At 41.3% G+C, this 21,516-nt stretch overlaps 1 protein-coding gene across 3 annotated transcripts in view; it reads left to right on the top strand.

The window, feature by feature from the left end:
* csrnp3 (cysteine-serine-rich nuclear protein 3) overlaps positions 1-21,516 on the top strand; it is a 67,399-nt gene that overhangs the window by 38,268 nt on the left and 7,615 nt on the right. For 2 of the 3 annotated variants that reach the window (XM_064975962.1, XM_064975961.1), the window contains one exon: positions 18,689-18,854. The gene's annotated coding sequence lies outside the window, so the exon portion shown is untranslated. Of the gene's footprint in view, positions 1-18,688; positions 18,855-19,107; positions 19,186-21,516 lie in introns of those variants that run through there. The other variant, XM_064975963.1, reaches the window with a different exon arrangement.

Here is a 21,516-nt window from a genome sequence, read left to right as displayed (position 1 = left end):
AATGACAGAAGCTGCAAAACATTATCTTAAATATAACCATCAACTAAATGAATAGCATTGGTGTTTAATATGAGGGTTTCAGCATGAAATATCCTACAAAAAAAATGTTTTACACACTTTTTTATTTATTTTGCTATGTCAATATTTATTTGTTTTTAATGTTTTGGTGTCAAACTGCTATCTGTTGTGAAAAAAGTCAATAGTTGGAAGAGTTGCAGCGTTAATTGAAAATGCCATAGAATAGATGCATTTTTCATGAATTAGTCTATTTTCTCTTAAACCATATGGTCTCTACCAGAAGGTAATGGACAGTCTGGACACAGATATAAAACATGTATTCTATTTATAAGGGGTGTCAAAGTCATTCCAAGGAGGGCCTAGTGTTTGCTGGCGTTTGTTTTTTCCTTTCAATTAAGACCTAGACAACCAGGTGAGGGGAGTTCTTTAGTAATTAGTGACCTTAATTCATCAGTCAAGTACAATGGAGGAGCGAAAACCCACAGACACTCGGCCCTGAATGTAATGATTTTGACACTTACTATATACAGTGGAGAGAACAAGTATTTGATACTCTGCCGATTTTGCAGGTTTTCCCTACTTACAAAGCATGTAGAGGTCTGTAATTTTTTATCATAGGTACACTTCAACTGTGAGAGACGGAATCTAAAACAAAAATCCAGAAAATCACATTGTATGATTTTTAAGTAATTGGCAATTGTTCTGAAACTTGTCAGTCTATTCTTGTTCTGAGAAATGAAGGCTATTCCATGCGAGAAATTGCCAAGAGACTGAAGATTTTGTACAACGCTGTGTACTACTCCCTTCACAGAACAGTGTAAACTGGCTCTAACCAGAATAGAAAGAGGAGTGAAACCAAGGCTTTTACAGTTACAGAAGTCAACAAATGAGAGCGCCTGGGGAATGAGAGTGGAGTTAGGCACTGCAGATTACACGGCCTAGATTAACCTCTACATCACCAGAGGAGGAGTAGGATAAGGGTATGGCTAAAGGCTGTAAGAACTGGTAGTCTAGTACATTCAGAACAGAGTAAAAGGAGCAGGTTTCTGGGCCCGGTAGAATAGATTCAAGGCATAATGTACAGCCAAAGGTATGGTAGGATGTGAATACAGTGGAGGTAAACCTATGCATTGAGTGACGATGAGAGAGATATTGTCTCTAGATACATAATTTAAACCATTTGAGGTCACTGCATGTGTGGGAGGTAGAACTAAAGGGTTAGCTAAGGCGTATTGAGCAGGGCTTGAGGCTCTACAGTGAAATAAGGCAATAATCACTAACCAAAACAGCAATGGACAAGGCATATTGACATTAGGGAGAGGCATGCGTAGCTGAGTGATCATAGGGGTCCAGTGAGTAGCTAGGCTGGCTGGAGACACGGCGATGCAGAGCGGGCCGTGGATAGCAAGCTAGCAGAAGGGCCTTAGAGGGACGTAGTGACGGAATTAGTCTGTTGTAGCCCCCTCGTGTAGTTATGTCGGCAGACCAGTCGTGATGGATCAGCAGGGCTTCGTGTAGTAAAAGGGTCCAGGCCAATTGGCTAAATAGGTATAGTGGCCTAAAACATTGGCCGATGGGCCTCTTCAGCTAGCCAGGAGATGGGCCTAGCATAGGCTAGCTCCAGGCTAATTAATGCTTGCTTCAGAACAGAGACGTTATGGGAGTGGCCACTCTGATAGCAGCTAGCTAGCTGCGGTGATCCAGGTGAAAAGGTCCAGAGCTTGCGGTAGGAATCTGGCGATATGGATAAAAAGAAGTCCGATATGCTCTGGTTTGAATCGCGCTCAGCAGACTGGCAAGAGTTGTCCGGGCTAAGGTTAGCTGATGACCGCTAGCGGTGGCTAGCTGACTACCAGCTAGTAGCTAGTTAGCTGGCTAGTTTCTGTTGGGGGTCCGGTTCAAAAGTAAAGAAAATAGCAGATCCATACCACATTGGGTGAGGCTGATTCCGGGAGATTATGTTGAAGTTGAGGTTAAGAAAAATATTTTAGAAAATATATGCAAAGAAAAAATATATTAAAAGATATATACACGGGACACGACAAGACGAAGACAAAGACGTCTGACTGCTACGCCATCTTGGATTTCATTTGGCCAGTAACCGAAAGGTTGCAAGATCGAATCCCCAAGCTGACAAGGTAAAAATCTGTCATTCTGCCCCTAAACAAGGCAGTTAACCCACTGTTCCTAGGCCGCCATTGTGAATAAGAACTAAAGGTTAAAAAAAATAGGCCTATGCATAAGTTTGAAAATGCATATGGGTGTTTTGAATTATTCATCACCTTAGAAAGCACTCTCCATTTATTTTTGTTAGGCTTTGAAACAACATCCACAACGACCATGTTTTACACTAGCTTCAACCTGCTGTTGACACTTCCAACTTTAATCATCACAGTGAGGTGTTTTAAAAGCAGGATACTAAATTCAGCAAAAACAGAAACGTCCCTTTTTCAGGACCCTGTATTTCAATGATAATTCGTAAAAATCCAAATAACTTCACAGATCTTCATTGTAAAGGGTTTAAACATGGTTTCCCATGCTTGTTCAACCAAAAACAATTAATTAACATGCACCTGTGGAACAGTCATTAAGACACTAACAGCTTACAGACGATAGGCAATTATAACAACGCCCACCCATAGCACGCGTTCCAGCAAGTATATCTCACTGGTCATCCCCAACGCCAACAACTACTTTGGCAGCCTATCCTTCCAGTTCTCTGCTGCCAATGACTGGAACAAATTGTAAAAATTGCTGAAGTTGGAGACTTATATCTCCCTCACTAATTTTAAGCATCAGCTCTCTGAGCACCTTACCAATCGCTGCAGCTGTACACAGCCCATCTGTAAATAGCCCATGCTACTACCTTCCTCATCCCCGTATTGTTTTTATTTACTTTTTTGCTCTTTTGCACACCAGTATTTCTACTTGTACATCATCATCTGCACATCTATCACTCCAGTGTCAATTTGCTAAATTGTAATTACTTCGCTACTATGGCCTATTTATTGCCTTACCTCCTGACTCGATTTGCACACACTGTATATAGATTTTTCTGTTGTTATTGACTGTACTTTTGTTTAGCCCATGTGTAACGATGTGTTGTTGTTTTGTCGCACTGCTTTGTTTTATCTTGGCCAGGTCAGAGTTGTAAGTGAGAACTTGTTCTCAACTGGCCTACCTGGTTAAATAAAGGTGAAATATTTTATTTTTAAAATAAGGTCACAGTTATTAAAACGTAGCACACTAAAGAGGCCTTTCTACCGACTCTGAAAAACACAAAAAGAAAGATGCCCAGGGTCCCTGCTTATCTGCATGAATGTGCCTGAGGCATGCTGCAAGGAGGCATGAGGACTGCAGATGTGGCCAGGGCAATAAATTGCAATGTCTGTACTGTGAGACGCCTAAGACAGCGCTACAGGGAGACAGGACGGACAGCTGATCGTCCTCGCAGTTGCAGACCACGTGTAACAACACCTGCACAGGATCGGTACATCCGAACATCACACCTGCGTGACAGGTACAGGATGGCAACAACAACTGCCCGAGTTACATCAGAAATGCACAATCCCTACATCAGTGCTCAGACTGTCTGGAATAGGCTGAGAGAGGCTGGACTAAGGGCTTGTAGGCCTGTTGTAAGGCAGGTCCTCACCAGACATCACCAGCAACAATATTGCCTATGGGCACAAACCCACCATCGCTAGACCAGACAGGACTGGCAAAAAGTGCTCTTCACTGATGAGTCAAAGTTTTGCCTCACCAGAGGTGATGGTCGGATTCGTGTTTATAGTCGGAGGAATGAGCGTTACACCGAGGCCTGTACTCTGGAGCGGGATCGATTTGGAGGTGGAGGGTCCGTCATGGTCTGGGGCTGTGTGTCACAGCATCATTGGACTGAGCTTGTTGTCAATGCAGGCAATCTCAACGCTGTGCATTACATCCTCCTCCCTCATGTGGTACACTTCCTGCAGGCTCATCCTGACATGACCCTCCAGCATGACAATGCCACCAGCCATACTGCTCATTCTGTGCCTGATTTCCTGCAAGACAGGAAAGTCAGTGTTCTGCCATGGCCAGCGAACAGCCCGGATCTTAATCCCGTTGAGCACGTCTGGGACCTGTTGGATCGAATCGGAGAGTGAGGGCTAAGCCCATTCCCCCCAGAAATGTCCGGGAACTCGCAGGTGCCTTGGTGGAAGAGTGGGGTAACATCTCACAGCAAGAACTGACAAAGCTGGTGCAGTCCATGAGGAGTACTTTATGCAGCTGGTGGTCACACCAGATACTGACTGTTACTTTTGAACCTCCCCTTTGTTCAGGGACACATTATTCCATTTATGTTAGTCACATGTCTGTGGAACTTGTTCAGTTTATGTCTCAGTTGTTGAATCTTATGTTCATCCAAATAAATCAAATCAAAGATTATTTGTCACATGCAGCGAATACAACAGGTGAGTTTATTTTGATGACACTTTTTTTAATGTGATTTTTGATTGCATTTGCATTGATGTCAGAGTGGTTAAAGAGACAATAGGGCACTGAGTGCCAGGCCATTAGGACCTGATGGTCGTTAGTAAGTTGGGTACTACTAAAGCATGTCCAGTGTGCATAAAAGGAGATTACCGCGACTCAACGGTCACAAGGATTTTTACTGCGGTCTTGACTCATGACTGCCGGTGTGACAGTAACACGGCCACTGCAAACGCCCTTGTCAGGAAACTTAGCCGAGTAGTTCGCTCAGGAATCCATCTGTCTCCTACAGAAAGCAACCGGCATGCATATCAGGAGTATCTCTCCTCTCTCAGTAGCACAAGTTTGAGTTCATTGGTGTTGGGTTTACATTAACCTTTGCTAGAAGCGGTCTGTTTGACGGCTTATATGGGATCTTCAGTCTGAATTGCACTAAATGTTCCATCCCTTTAATCTTGCGTGCTATATCAAATTGTATTGCTTTATGGACACTTACATATTGAAAGTTCTTTTATACTCAGCAATGAAGAATTGACAATGGAACACAAGGTGTTCATAAAAATAACTAACATTGCTTTGTCCTCTCTTTCATGTTATGCTACCTTGTTCAACACCGATGCTGGCAACCAATGACAAGATCCTGGAACTCCTCACTGCTCTGGTTCCTTCATCAGTGCTATGTGTCAGCTCTGAGCTGCACACTCCTGCATCAGTGTTGCTTCTCATCGGTCACGACCCTCAAGATTATGGGCCATAATCTTCCAATGCCTACGATGTTTCACTCTGAGAGCGTGGAGCCTACATGAGTTCTGGCACTAATTACTATTATGATCATGATTGCGTCATCCATATGGTCCAGTAACTAGGTTGCTTTTGTTCTGCATCACATCTGATACAGTATATAACACTCTTAGCTCAGGTGGGTGGCTGGCACCCAGCACTGTACCTCTTTTGCAGGTGGTTGTTTGGGCTCGTACGTAGAAAACTCTCACGCACAGCTCATATTGCTCAGCAAGGCCACCTGGCGGTGGAGCTATATTGCAGGTGGTTGGCTGTGTTCACATGTAGAATATCCTCATGATCCAAGATGACAGCTCATCTTGCCTCATCGAGGGTACCCGGTGGTGCGTCATATGTGAAATAGTCATACGGCTGCGTTAGCTCATGCTACACATATTTAATACATACACATAGACCTAGTAGTCAGTCATGTATGGTAGATGCTGGTCTATTGAGAGCTCTTAAACGGTGCATTCTGTCGCACACCTAGTTAATCAGCTGGCTGTAGTTATAATATCATCTTCATGTGATGCTTCGCCTGGGCTGTGAACTATCCTGAAGGAGCAGCTGCCCTAACACCAAACCATGCATCTTTTCTAATAAATGGTTAAACTTACAGGTGATGTTTTCTTTCTGAGATAATATACACTGAGTGTACAAAACATTAGGAACAACTTGTCTGGATGTCCTTTGGGTGGTGGACCTTTCTTGATACACAGAGGAAACTGTTGAGTGTGAAAAACCCAGCAGCGTTTCAGTTCTTGACACACTCAAACAGGTGCACCGGGCACCTACTACCATACCTTGTTCAAAGGTATGTTGTCTTGCCCATTCAACCTCTGAATGGTGCACATACACAATCCATGTCTCAATTGTCTCAAGGCTTTAAACCTGTCTTCTCCCCTTCATTTACACTGATTTAAAGTGGATTTAACAAGTAACATCAATAAGGGATAATGTCTTTCACCTGGATTCACCTTGTCAGTCTGTCATGGAAAGAGCAGGTGTTCATAATGTTTTGTACACTCAGTTTCTGTTCAAATTTCATATTTAAATGGCAGAGAAGAATATGAAGTGATTTAAGTGTCCACAGAAATTATATTTGAATTCAATGTTTTTGAAATTGTAATGCACAAATTGAATAATTACTTTCACAAATTGAACTTATATTTAAAACTGAATTTAATGAATATTGCATTCTGTTTTAAAATTCTATTTAAATTCAATATACAGTGCCAGTAAAATGTTTGTACACACCTACTCATTCCAGGGTTTTTCTTTATTTATAGTATTTTCTACCTTGTAGAATAATAGTGAAGACCTCAAAATGAAATTAATAACACATATGGAATCATGTAGTAACCAAAAAAGTGTTAAACAAATCTAAATATATTTTCTATTTGAGATTCTTCCAAGTAGCCACACTTTGCCTTGTGACAGCTTTGCACACTCTTGACATTCTCTCAACCAGTTCATGAGGTAGTCACCTGGAATGCATTTCAATTAACAGCTGTGCCTTGTTAAAAGTTCATTTGTGGAATTTCTTTCCTTCTTAATGCATTTGATCCAGTCAGTTGTGTTGTGACAAGGTAGGGGTGGTATACAGAAGATTGCCCTATTTGGTAAAAGACCAAGTCCATATTATGGCAAGAACAACTCAAATAAGCAAAGAGAAACGACAGTCTCATTATTTTAAGACATGGAGGTCAGTGAATCAGGAACATTTCAAGAACTTTGAAAGTTTCTTCAAGTGCAGTCAAAAGAAAACATTAAGCGGTATGATTAAACTGGCTGTTATGAGGACTGCCACAGGAAAGGAAGACCTAAAGTTACCTCTGCTGATAAGTTCATTAGAGATACCAGCCTAAGAAATTGCACCCCAAATAAATGCTTCACAGAGTTCAAGTAACAGACACATCTCAACATCAACTGTTCAAAGGAGACTGCGTGAATCAGGCCATCATGGTCGAATTGCTGCAAAGAAACCTCCCCTAAAGGACATATAATAATAAGAGACTTGTTTGGGCCAAGAAACACGAGCAATGCACATTAGACCAGTGGAAATCTGTCCTTTGGTGTGATGACTCCAATTGTATCAATTTTTGGTTCCAACCACCGTGTCTTTGTGAGACACAGAGTAGGTGAACGGATGATCTCCTCACGTGTAGTTCCTACCATGAGCCATGGAGGAGGAGGTGTGAGGGTGCTTTGATGGTGACACTGTCTGTGATTTATTTAGAATTCAAGGCACATTTAACCAGCATGGCTACCACAGCATTCTGCAGCGATACGCCATCCCATCTGGTTTGCATTTAGTGGGACTGTCAATTGTTTTTCAACAGGACAATGACCCAGCACACCTCCAGGCTGTGTAAGGGCTATTTGACCAAGAAGGAGAGTGATGGAGTGCTGCATCAGATAACCTGGCCTCCACAATCACCCCAGTCCTCAACCCAATTGAGATGGTTTTAGGATGAGTTGGACCACAGAGTGAAGGAAAAGCAGCCAACAAGTGCTCAGAATATGTGGGAACTCCTTCAAGACTGTTGGAAAAGAATTCCATGTGAAGCTGGTTGAGAGAATCCCAAGAGTGTGCAAAGCTGTCATCAGGGAAAAGGGTGGCTACTTTGAAGAATCTCAAATATAACGTAGATTTTGATTTGTTTAAAAAAAAAATTGGTTGCTACATGATTCCATATGTGTTATTTCCTAGTTTTGTTGTCTTCACTATTATTTTACAATGTAGAGCATAGTTAAAATAAAGAAAAACCCTTGAATAAATAGGTGTGTCCAAACTTTAGACTGGTACTGAATATTCAATTTCAATATTGTAGATATTGCAATCCTTGTCTGTGTATCAAGTTTACAAACCATCATTTCAAGTGTACCAAAGTTTAAAATATTCTTATTCTCAGTTGCATTCAGATTCTGTTTTCAAATTCAGTTCTCAACATTTATATTTGTGCGTCTAACTTTCTCACTCATCATTATTCATGATTTATTCAGGACTATCTCTAATCATGTTAGCGTCCACATTCATGTAGAAGTGTTTAGTAACATATTATATTCTTAATTACAATAAGTGACTCCAAAATGACACATCTGAGACATCTAAACAAACAGTAAATGCATCCAACATGTTTGTAGATTAACAAGCTTGATGTAGTCATTGTGTGCTATGAATATGGGACCAATTACTAAACTTTGGAAGACTTTAAGTGAATTTGTCCCAATTCTTTTTGTCCCCTAACATAGGGTGGACTATGTACAAAAAGTGTTGTAGTTTCGAAACGTTTCAAAATGAATGGATGAAAATAACCTCAAATTAAATCTGACAGTCTGCACGATAACCTCATAGTCAGTGTATCATTTCAAATCCAAAGTGCTGGAGTACAGAGCTTAAACAATACTTTTGGAGCTCACTGTCGTTGAATATCCCTGTGTAGGAGAGCCTGGGGAGAGGCCACTGCCATGGACCTGAGCTAGGAGGGGTTTCAGGGTACAAAGGCTCAGTGAGGCAGAGTAAACCGTTCAAACAGATTCTTTATTATGTAACTTAAAACCAGAAATGCTCAAGAAGAAGGAACTTAGACTATAACCTCAGTAACACAAAACGTTGTCCCTAATTGAAACGATAACAAAGCAACACCCCACCTCTGTTTTGGTAAAAAAAAAACCTGAGGGATGGGCCTGGTGTGGTTGTATAAGTCAGTTAACCCGCTTATACAACCGCGCACATGTGTCAACTGCACTGTGATCTTTAATGCTGTAACATCTGTAATACATTACCATATACAATCTCAAAGTACAGCAAACTTTGGCCCTGTTTTGCGCTTCTAGGGTTATGAAGGCTGTGACATCTGTAATTAATAAACGTATACAACGTCCAGAGTTTAGCAAACTCACTCAGCCTAGTTAGTACAAATTAGTACAAATAATAAAAACCTACGTTTGAACTCTGCCTCACTGAGCCTATGTACCCTGAAACCCCTCCTAGCTCTGGTCTGTGGTAGTGGCCTCTCCCTAGGCTCTGCTACACAGGGATATTCAACAATATTCTTATAGGGGTCAAATTTTGTTTGTTTGTCACACTACCTTGTAATGTGTCCTGTGCGGCTTGTGAGTATCGTAAAGGGAAACATAAGGCATGTAAATGCTCCATAGTCTCACCTTTCAGGCATGGGGTCATAATAGCTAGCAAAGTACCAGGATGTTGGTTTGAATCAGAATTTAGAGAACTGAATTTGAAAACAGAACCTGAACGCATTAGAGAAATTGAATATTTAAAACTTTTCTCAACTTGAAATGATGATGAAACTTCATACCCAGACCAAGAATGCAATATCTACCATATTGAAACTTAATAAAGAAATATTTCATTTGAATATTTAATTAAATAGAAATAACATTTTACAACTAAATTCAATATTAATTTCATTATTTAGATAGAAATTCAATTTCTGAATTCAGTTATTCAATTTGTGCATTACAAATGCAAAAATATTGAATTCAATGCAACATCTTAATAACTTATTTTTTTATCACTCCATGGAAGTAGACCAAGATGTCATACCCTCTAAGTGTTTGTTTAAGTTGTTGGGAAAGTGATCAAAGTGGCTGATTTGTGTCTAAAGTTAGAATGTTTACAGTGAGTAGAATGTTGGTAGTCATGGGAGTTTTCAACAATGGGAGCTTTAGAATGTGGAAGAAATCCGATTTCATTCAGTCGAATGCCCGAAGCGTCCTCTAGTGGCCTCCTCTAGTGGCCTCATGGGTGGAACGTTAATATTTTTCACAATTAATAAACATACTTTTTTTCAAATGCAGAAAATCCAGTGTTTTAATGTCAAAAGTTTTTGTTATATTTCAGTCTTCTGTGATGTTTATAAAATGTAATATTGGGATGCAAACTCAAAATTGAATATATTTGAACTCTATATTTAACATGGTACGGATGTCTTATTTTTTTTGAACACATGACCTTGTGTGAGGTGTATACTTTTGTTTCCAAGTAGATTTGTTTAAGACGACCAAGAAACACTGTGTGACCCTGATTTAGCCCACTGCAGTAAAAGGTTAAACGATTCAAGACTTACTGTTGGTGTGGTGTTCTATGCTAATTTCTGCAAATGTTTATGGTTATAGTTGATAAAAAGTTTTAAAGAATTTGAAGTTGGGAAAGTGGTCAAAGTAACTGATTTGTGTAATAAGTTACATTGTTTACAGTTAATAGAATAAAATGTTGGGTGTGATGAATGCTGAAGAAATCCCTTTTTAATATTTATTTTTTAAATTCATCTTTATTTAACCAGGTAGGCCAGTTGAGAACAAGTTCTCATTTACAATTGCGACCTGTCCAAGATAAAGCAAAGCAGTGCGACAAAAACAACAACACAGAGTTACACATAAACAAATGTACAGTCAATGACACAAAATAAAAATAAAATAGAAAAAGCTATGTACAGTGTGTGCAAATGTAGAAGAGTAGGGAGGTAGGCAATAAATAGGTCCTAGAGGTGAAAATAATTACAATTTAGCATTAACCCTGGAGTGATCGATGTGCAGATGATGATGTGCAAGTAGAGATACTGGGGTGCAAGAGGGTAAGTAATAATATGAGGATGAAGTAGTTAGGTGTGCTATTTACAGATTGGCTGTGTACAGGTACAGTGATCGGTAAGCTGCTCAGACAACTGATGCTTAAAGTTAGAGAGGGAGATATAAGTCTCCAGTTACAGAGATTGTTGCAATTTGTTCCAGTCATTGGCAGCAGATGACCTGTGCAATATACCTGCTGGAGCCCGTGCTACGGGAGGATGTTGCTATGGTGACCAGTGAGCTGAGGTAAGGTGGGGCTTTACCTAGGTAAGACTTATAGATGACCTGGAGCCAGTGGGTTTGGCGACGGATATGTAGCGAGGGCCAGCTAACAAGAGCACAGGTTGCAGTGGTGGGTAGTATATGGGGCTTTGGTGATAGACTACATCCAGTTTGATGAGTAGAGTTTAGGGGGGCTATTTTGTAAATGACATCGCTGAAGTCAAGGATCGGTAGAATAGTCAGGTTTACGAGGGTAAGTTTGGCGACATGAGTGAAGGATGCTTTGCTGCGAAATGATGCTTAATGTGAGTCTGGAAGGAGAGTTTACAGTCTAATCAGACACCTAGGTATTTGTAGATACATCCACATATTCTAGGTCAGGACCGTCCAGGGTTTTGATGCTAGTCAGGCGGGAGGGTGCGAGCAGCGATTGGTTGAAGAGCATGCATTTAGTTTTACTTGCATTTAAGAGCAGATGGAGGCCAGGGAAGGAGAGTTGTATGGCATTGAAGCTCGTCTGGAGGTTAGTTAACACAGTGTCCAAAGAAGGGGCAGAAGTATACAGAATGGTGTCTGCTTAAAAGTGGATCAGAGAATCACCAGCAGCAAGAGCGACATCATTGATGTATACAGAGAAGAGAGTTGGCCCGAGAATTGAACCCTGTGGAACCCCCATAGAGACAGCTAGCGGTCTGGACAACAGGCCCCCCATTTGACACACTGAACTCTGTCTGAGAAGTTGTTGGTGAACCAGGCAAGGCAATCATTTGAGAAGCCAAGGCTGTTGAGTCTGCCAATAAGAATGTAATGATTGACAGAGTCGAAAGCCTTGGCCAGGTCGATGAATACAGCTGCGCGGTAATGTCTCTTATCGATGGTGGTTATGATATCGTTTAGCACCTTGAGCGTGGCTGAGGTGCACCCATGACCAGCTCTGAAGCCCTGAAACCAGATTGCATAGCGGAGAAGGTATGGTGGGATTCGACATGGTCGGTAATCTGTTTGTTAATTTGGCTTTCGAAGACCATAGAACGGCAGGGTAGGATAGATATAGGTCTGTAACAGTTTTGGTCTAGAGTGTCTCCCCCTTTGAAGAGGGGGATGACCGTGGCAGCTAGCCAATCTTTGGGAATCTCAGACGATACGAAAGAGGTTGAACAGGCTAGTAATAGGGGTTACAACAATTTTGGCAGATAATTTTAGAAAGAGGGTCCAGATTGTCTAGCCCGGCTGATTTGTAGGGGTCCATATTTTGCAGCTCTTTCAGAACATCAGCGATCTGAATTTGTGTGAAGGAGAAATGGGGGAGGCTTCGACGAGTTGCTGTGGGGGGTGCAGGGCTGTTGACTGGGGTAGGGGTAGCCAGGTGGAAAGCATGGCCAGCCGTAGAATAATGCTTATTGAAATTCTCAATTATTGTGGATTTATCGGTGGTGACAGTGTTTCCTAGCCTCAGTGCAGTGTGCAGCTGGGAGGAGGTTCTCTTATTCTCCATGGACATTACAGTGTCCCAGAACTGTTTGGAGTTTGTGCTACAGGATGCAAATTTCTGCTTGAAAAAGCTAGCCTTAGCTTTCCTAACTGCCTGTGTATATTGGTTCCTAACTTCCCTGAAACGTTGCATATCACGGGGGCTATTCGATGCCAATGCAGAACGCCACAGTATGTTTTTGTGCTGGTCAAGGGCAGTCAGGTCTGGAGAGAAGCAAGGGCTATATCTGTTTTTGGTTCTACATTTTTTGATAGGGACATGCTTATTTAAAATGGTGAGGAAGGCACATTTAAAGAATAACCAGGCATCCTCTACTGATGGGATGAGTTCAATATCCTTCCAGGATACCCATGCCAGGTTGATTAGAAAGGCCTGAGGCCTGCTCGCTGAAGTGTTTTAGGAAGCATTTGACAGTGATGAGCGTTTGACAGTGGTTGTTTGACCGCAGAGCCATTACGGATGCAGGCAATCAGGCAGTGATCGCTGAGATCCTGGTTGAAAACAGCAGAGGTGTATTTGGAGGGCAGGTTGGTTAGGAGGATATCTATGAGGGTTCCCGTGTTTACGGATTTGGGGTTGTACCTGGTGGTTTCATTAATAATTTGCGTGAGATTGAGGGCATCAAGCTTAGATTGTAGGGCGGCTGGGGTGTTAAGCATGTCCCAGTTTAGGTCACCTAGCAGCACAAGCTCTGAAGATAGATGGGGGGGCAATCAATTCACATATGGTGTCCAGGGCACAGCTGGGGGCAGAGAGTGGTCTATAGCAAGCGGCAACGGTGAAAAACTTGTTTCTAGAAAGGTGGATATTTAAAAGTAGAAGCTCGAATTGTTTGGGCACAGAACTAGATAGTATGACAGAACTCTGCAGGCTATCTCTGCAGTAGATTGCAACTCCGCCCCATTTGGCAGTTCTATCTTTTAGGAAAATGTTATAGTTAGGGATGGAAATTTCTGGATTTTTGGTGGCCTTCCTAAGCCAGGATTCAGACACGGCTAGGACATCCGGGTTGGTGGAGTGTGGTGAATCAGTGAATAAAACAAACTTAGGCAGGAGGCCTCTAATGTTAACATGCATGAAACCAATGCTTTTCCGGTTACAGAAGTCAACAAATGAGAGCGCCTGGGGAATGGGAGTGATGCTGGGGCTGTAGGGCCTGGGTTAACCTCTACATCACCAGAGGAACAAAGGAGGAGTAGGATAAAAGTTTGGTTAAAGGCTAAAAGAACTGGTCGTCTAGTGCGTTCGGAACAGAGTGCAAAACGAGCAGGTTTCTGGGCGAGGAAGAATAGATTCAAGGCATAATGTACAGACAAGGGTATGGTAGGATGTGAGTACAGTGGAGATAAGCCTAGGCATTGAGTGACGATGAGATGTGTTGTCTCTAAAGGCACCATTTAAGCCAGGTGCGGTCACCGCATGTGTGTGGGGTGGAAAATAAGGGCCAGCTAAGGCATATTGAGCAGGGCTGGAGGCTCTACAGTGCAATAAGGCAAAAATTACTAACCAAAACAGCAATAAATAAGGCATGTTGACATTAGGGAGAGGCATGTGTAGCCCGAGTAATCATAGAGTCCAGTGAGTAGCTAGGCGAGCTGGAGGCACGAAAATTCATACAGCTAGCAGGCCAGGCCATAAACGTGGATGGAGGACAAATAAAAGGACAACAAGTTAAATAGTTTAAAATGTATAAAAGCACACTCTTCCAGACCAGTCTACTCTTTAAAAGTTTGAACGGTATCTCTATCTTAAATGTTGTAAGAGGAGTAGCGTTGTGAAGAATAATAACAACTAGATGGTAATTGTACATGATGTGCAATTGGTGGGACTTCCTTTAACTCTTTAAAAGTATTTTTGTGTTAGTGGTCAACATTTAAATGTAGTAAAATAATTGGTCCAATTACTTTGATAGCCTACTATATCAACCATATTACTTTGGATTGTGAGTCAGTTAGATCACAAAAATGTCTAAACTACAGTTGTTGCGTGTGAAAATGAAAACAAGAAAGACATAAGACAAAGTGATCTTCAGGCATAAAATGGGAATAAAAACGAGGATCATGTGGACAACACCTTTAGGAAAGCAAAGCAACTCTCATTCAAGCTGTGGGTTTCAGATCGATGCGCAATTGACTTTTGTAAAAAGTTCAGTGTAAATGAAGTTTGATTTTAGTTGAATGATGATGTAATGATTCAAAAGTTTTAGGCTATTGAATGTAGACCTACTTATAGCTAGCTGTTGTTGTATCTAATAAATACACTCTTCAGGCTAACAGTGATCATTGGAAAGTACATTTCCTGAAGAAAATGTGGTGTGTTGGCTAGCATGTTTTAAAGAATGTAGGTTTTGAAATACGTTATAGCAGTGGTAGTTTTTGCTGTGGTAATGGTGGTGACTGTTTATAGTTGAAAAAGTAGTTGGATGAAAAGTTAGGACAGCCTGAACATATCAAAGTTGGTGCTGGTGTATCTAGCTTGAACAATTCAAGGGTTACTTTTGGTGAGTTTTTTATTATGCAAATGTCTATCGTTTTAGTCTGAAAAAACATACAAATTTGAACGTAGGATAGCCTGAACATGTGAATGTTGGTTTGGTGTCTTTAACTTCAATGCTTCAATAATTATTGTTGGTGAGTTATTTTATGCACATTTACAGTGCCTTCAGAAAGTATCCATAAGCCTTGACTTAATCCAAATTTTGTTGTGTGTCAGCCTGAATTCAAAATTGATTACAAAAATGTTTTCTCACCCATCAACACACAATACCCCGTAATGACATAGTGAAAACATATTGAAAATAAATGACAGAAACATCTAATTTCCATAATTATTCACACCCCTCAATATTTTGCAGAAGCACCTTTGACAGGGATTTTAGCTGAGTCTTTCTGGGTAAGTCTCTAAGAGCTTTTCTCACCTGGATTGTGCAAAAGTTGCCCATTATTCTTTTTAAAAAATCTAAAAAGCTCTGTCAAATTGGTTGTTGATTTTTGCTAGACAACCATTTCTAGGTCTTGCCATAGATTTTCAAGAAGATTTAAGTCAAAACTGTAACTCGGCCACTCAGGAACATTCACTATCTTCTTGGTAAGCAACTCTAGTGTAGATTTGGCCTTGGGTTTTAGGTTATCATCCTGCTGAAAGATTATTTAATATCCCAGTATCCCAGTGTCACACTGAGCCAAGTTTTCCTCTAAGATTCTGCCCGTGCTTAGCTCCATTCCGCTTCCTTTTTATCCTGAAAAACTTCCCAGTTCTTAACAATAACAAGCATACCCATAAAATGATGCAGCCACCACAATGCTAGAAAATATGGAGATTTGTACTCAGTAATGTGTTGTATTGGATAACCCCAAACATAACACATTGTATTCAGGAAAAAACGCGAATTCCTTTGCCACATCTTTTGCAGTAATTTATTGCCTTGTTGCAAACAGGGTGCATGTTTTGTAATATTTTTATTCTGTACCATCTTCCTTGTTTTCACTCTGTCAGTTAGGTTAGTATTGTGGAATAACTACAATGTTGTTGATCCGTCATCAGTTTTCTCCTTTCACAGCCATTCAACTCTGTAGCTATTTTAAAGTCACCATTGGCCTCATGGTGAAATCCCTGAGCGGTTTCCTTCCTTTCCGGCAACTGAGTTAGGAAGGACACCTGTATCTTTGTAGTGACTGGGTGTATTGATCCACCATCCAAAGTGTAATTATTAACTTCCCCATGATCAAATGGATATTCAATGTCTGCTTTTTATATCTACCAATAGGTGTCTTTTTTGCGTGTCTTTAGAATACCTATCTGGTCTTTGTGGTTGAATCCCTATTTTAAAGTCACTGCTCGACTGACGGACCTTACAGATCATTGTATGTGTGGGTACAGAGATGAAGTAGTCATTCAAAATCATGTTAAAGACTATTATTGCACACAGAGTGAGTCCATGCAACTTATTATGTGACTTGTTAAGTACCTTTTTACTCCTGAACTTATTTAGGCTTGCCAAAGTAAAGAGGTTAAATATATGTATTTATTCAGCTGTGCCACCAGAGACTCTGGGTTCGCGCCCAGGCTCTGTCTTAACCGGCCGCGACCGGGAGGTCCGTGGGGCGACGCACAATTGGCCTAACGTCGTCCGGGTTAGGGAGGGTTTGGACGGTAGGAAAATCCTTGTCTCATCGCGCACCAGCGACTCCTGTGGCAGGCCGGGCACAGTGCGCGCTAACCAAGGTTGCCAGGTGCACTGTGTTTCCTCCGACACATTGGTGCGGCTGGCTTCCGGGTTGGATGGCGCTGTGTTAAGAAGCAGTGCGGCTTGGTTGGGTTGTGTATCGGAGGACGCATGACTTTCAACCTTCTTCTCTCCCGAGCCCGTACGGGAGTTGTAGCGATGAGACAAGATAGTAGCTACTAAACAATTGGAAACCACGAAATTGGGGAGAAAAATAAAAACTGAAATAAGACATTTACATAAATATTCAGACCCTTTACTCAGTACTTTGCTGAAGCCCCTTTGGCAGTGACTACAGCCTCGAGCCTTCTTGGGTATGACACTACAAGCTTGGCATACTTGTATTTGGGGAGTTTCTCCCATTCTTCTCTGCAGATCCTCTCAAGCTCTGTCAGGTTTGTGCCAACAAAAATACGTTGTTTAAATATGTCTCCAGAAAAACTTTCTAAAGCTTTCTAATATCTCCTAGATATAGGACAGACACTTCAAAACCTTTAACTATTTTTTGTTTTTCGCCATTTATATAATGTGTTATTCAATGTGTTTCTATGCGCTATAGTAGAAAAGGCCTAATTTTGTATATTTTTTTACTTGAAAAAAAATGTATGTACCTAAACGGCTTAGAATTTTAGAGTTTTTTTTAGCTAACCTTCCGTCTTATGTAACCACAACAAACGTAGTAAACATGTCATACCAATTTGAGTGTCCCGGATTTACATTTACTAGTCTATGAGACCAGGCTGCTGTCAAGGGAAAGTTCAGTATGTTCAGTGAGGACACTCACACGCAGCAGACTGCCCCTGCCTGAGAGGGATGACAGCTTTGTTTTAATGGTTTATCAATAAAACAATGTAATCCCGTAACACGTAACATGTCACTGTCAAAAAACATGCTTCTCACACTGTAACCGCCCACTAAACATAGGCATTCGCCAGAGGCATTGGGGATTTACATTGTGCACTGTGTATTAGGCCCTCGCACAAAGTGTTACATGTCTTCATCTTGGAATACACATTTTGTGGGCAGAGGAGTAAATAGAATATGTTTGTGTGTGTATTGAAGTACATTTATTGACATTTGGTGTAACTCTGTCTCTGTATGGTTGCCTTTTGTCTGTAATCAGACATAGAGCTTGTAGCTCCTAACAGCACTGTTCCAGTGTTGATTTTATTTCCTGTCCGACTATAAAGCAGTAGATTAAGCCAAAGCTGTAGGAGGAAGTGCAGTGCTTCTAATGTTGAATCATTCTCTGATTGCATGTAAGAATGGTATCATCCCTCTGACTCCACAAGCCGCAGCCACACTAAACAGGACTTCCTTGGATAGGAGGTGCTTCTACTATAATCACTTCACTGGGGACAACTATTACACAGGTCGATGGGCTCCTCTCTGTGTGTGATATACTGTAGTATTCACTGTGATGTGAGATCCTTATATTATTACTGTGATGGTTTGGATATTTAGTTGGTTTTGGGGCCAGTAAACTTGTGGCATAATTAGCTTGTATGAGGTAGGCTAATTCCCATTTGTCTGAGGTCATCATACATTTTCAATGATTCAAAGACCTTTAGAATTAGCACAAATAAGGCTCTTTTGCTGGATTTGTCACTTTCTGGAGATTTTACTTCCAATCTCAGTGTTGTGAGCTATACAATGGTTCCTCCTGTGGTTTTATTAAGCATTGTGCCCATTAATCTTACTGGGTTATTGAGCCTGGAATCAAATGTTTTTCTTCCACTCCCTGCCCCTCTCTCTCTCTCTCTTTATTCTCTCACTCACTCTCTCGCTCTACCTCTCTTCCCCTCCCCTTCATCATACCCTCCCCCTCTGCATCTCTCTTACCCCCCCTCCTCTCCCTCGTGTCTTTCCCTCCCTCCCAGGCTCATGCTGGTAAAAAAAAAAAGATCTGCAGACAGCAGGAGCACAGGCACGCCTGACTCTCTCGCAGACATCCCACCCATGTGATCTCACAGGCGTCCTCCCTCCACTCCAGTCAGGATCCAGCCTTTCAGCCGGCAGCAGCTAATGAGTCTTTGTGTGGCTAGGGTGAGTAAGACAGAGAGGGGGAGGTAGAGAGGAAGGGATAGGGAGAGTTAAAGAGAGAGTGCCTATCTTCATTTAACAATAAACATATGGTACCGGCAGTGGCAGTCAGGGCTGGGAAATGTACAGGTCTCTCTGTGCCTCTCCCTATCTCTCCCTCTCAGCCGGCACTCAAGCCCTCAGAGTGGCAGGGTCGCAGCAAGTCAGTGGACTGAAGCAAAATGGGAGCCCTTCATTTATCATGTGTCACCTTTTTCTGAGTGCTTCATTTTGCTCCCAAGTCTCACTGTGAGAAGGGGGTCAAAGGAGTCGGAAAACACGCCAGTGGACACAGGTCAGTCGTTTCTACCAGAGTTGGCACAAAGTGCACCCTTATGTATTCGTTTGCAGGACCTGGTGTGTCATGACTTGCTACAGATGCTGTGGGCTTGTTAGTATAACTTGGGGACGAGAGCTTTCACTGCGACTCCATATAGCAGATCTGCAGTGTGATTCTTGTGTGTCACCTCTGTTGATGGTGATTTGCGAACCTTATGAATGGGGAAATTGTCCGTTGAATTCAGAATGTGAGCGTGCCACCGCGGGCTGTGGATACAGTTCCTAAAGGAACACAGTTGGTTTGTACAGTGCATGTGTGTGCGCTCAGTGAAGCCAGCACAGGGAGGGGCTTTTCAAGCAGGCTTTTGGTGCATTATTGCTCCCAGCATTTTCTCATGCACCGTGGTGTATTCCCAGCCTTGATTAGGTAGAACACAACATTGGAGGAGACAAAGAAAGAACTGCATGATGTAGAGGAGGAACGAGCTCTGTTCTCTGGCTTGTGCTGTTAGAAGTAGAGTCTACTTACATTAGCCACTGTGTTACAATACAGATGATGTTACCCTGTCCGGGTGGATCTATTTTGGGATAGCTACAGTGTGAAATAAGACATCGTGATCCTTGTTCATAACAGAACATTCTATTTGTGTACTTGTGGTTCTGTGTGAAGTTGGTAACAGGATATTTGTCTTGTAATATTCTTAATTTGTGTGGTTTCCTCAAAAATGATTATCCTCCTTAATATATATTGTATTCATTCGTTTTCAGATGTAGAGCTGCAGTGACATTTATGTTTCACAGACATAGGGCTGGAGGAGTATCACTGTGAAATCACTATTTGTGCTAGTATATCAGCATTTCCATGGAAACCACTTTGGCTATCAAAGAACAGCGCAGCATCCGCTGAGGGCTAAGAATACGAATGGTTTTTCAACAATGGGGAACTACTGAAAATAATGACAAAATAGACTTACATTGTATGGGCCGGGCCATCCCATTTGTAAAATGGAACTCAAATGTCCATACTATTTTGTATTTCTCCTGAATTACATGGAACATTGTCCAACTTCCCAGTTGGACACCAGTAGAAAAAGAGGTATTAACCCTCTTGTACCTTTTTACGTTTCCTCCATTGATTACAGTCTACATAGAAAGGCCCAGTAGGTTACAGGAAACTGCTCAATGTTCTTGACATTTATGGTGTTTCATTTTTACACCGAATGACCCAAAAGGTGAATGAAAGTCTTTCAAGTTTTTCAATTATCTTAGCATTCAGGCAGTCTTTGATAAGTTGCAGTATCTGTGCACCCTTTGATGCTAAATGATAAGGTCAAGTGGCCATTCTGGACTGATTCAATATTTCATGAATGGAAATGCTGATAGATTTTGGATCAAAGTATGTAGAGTTTGTTGTGATCCATTAAAGTGACAATGGAACAGAATTATTGGCGTCAACAGTATGAGTTGCCTACTGTACATGCAGCGGGCGCCTCACATTGGACATTCCACAGTGCAAGGTACTGTAGTCGATGTTGAATCTCCTCCAGGTGCAAGCAGACCTATGTCATAGTAACTACCACACATGGTAAAAATAAAATGTAAAAGTTGATTTAACGTACAATTTTACGGCTGCCTTCTGCAATAGGATTGTGAGTTCGCTTAACATTTTGGCATATAGATGAACAAACATACATTCTTAAGTTAAATTGCATGTTCACTCAACTTTGAATTATAGGTTGAGTGAACAATGAACAGACAATTTAACTTGAGAATTGATTCTACCTTTCAGTATTACATACATCATAAGGCCTTTCTTTGAGGGCCTCGTTGAAACTCCTGGTTAACAGGCCATATCAAGACTGCAAGTGCCATTATGCTGGCTTGCAAAGTGATGCATAATTCCTATTGGAATCCTGACAGTGTGGGGATATCTAACAATTTGAACTTTTAATCACCTCCATTGAGTATGACTGCCAGGGTAGGGAAGGTTGATTATTGAGACGACCTATGTCATATAAACAAACTGGTAAGGCCATCTCAGTAATGGGTGCAAAACGTCCAACTACTAACAGATTGGTTTAGTTTAGAAAAATGTATTTCATTTATGTTAGTGTAGCATCAGATATTAATCAACTAAACACAGATATTGAAACAAAGAATTCTGAAAATATGATCATATTTGATATGATAATTATGGGTATGGCTTTCAGTGGTTTGGAGCAAACATACATTTGTAATTTCACTTGTCAACCTTGTTCAAATTCAGTTCACTTCAATCTGAGTTTGTTGATTCAACTACAATTGTAAGGCAACCAGCTGCAATATGATTGAGTATTTGGTCAACATT

The sequence above is a fragment of the Oncorhynchus masou genome, chromosome 10, assembly GCF_036934945.1.
Source record: "Oncorhynchus masou masou isolate Uvic2021 chromosome 10, UVic_Omas_1.1, whole genome shotgun sequence".
NCBI classification, from domain to species: domain Eukaryota; kingdom Metazoa; phylum Chordata; class Actinopteri; order Salmoniformes; family Salmonidae; genus Oncorhynchus; species Oncorhynchus masou.
This window is presented reverse-complemented; position numbering and strand designations above follow the sequence as displayed.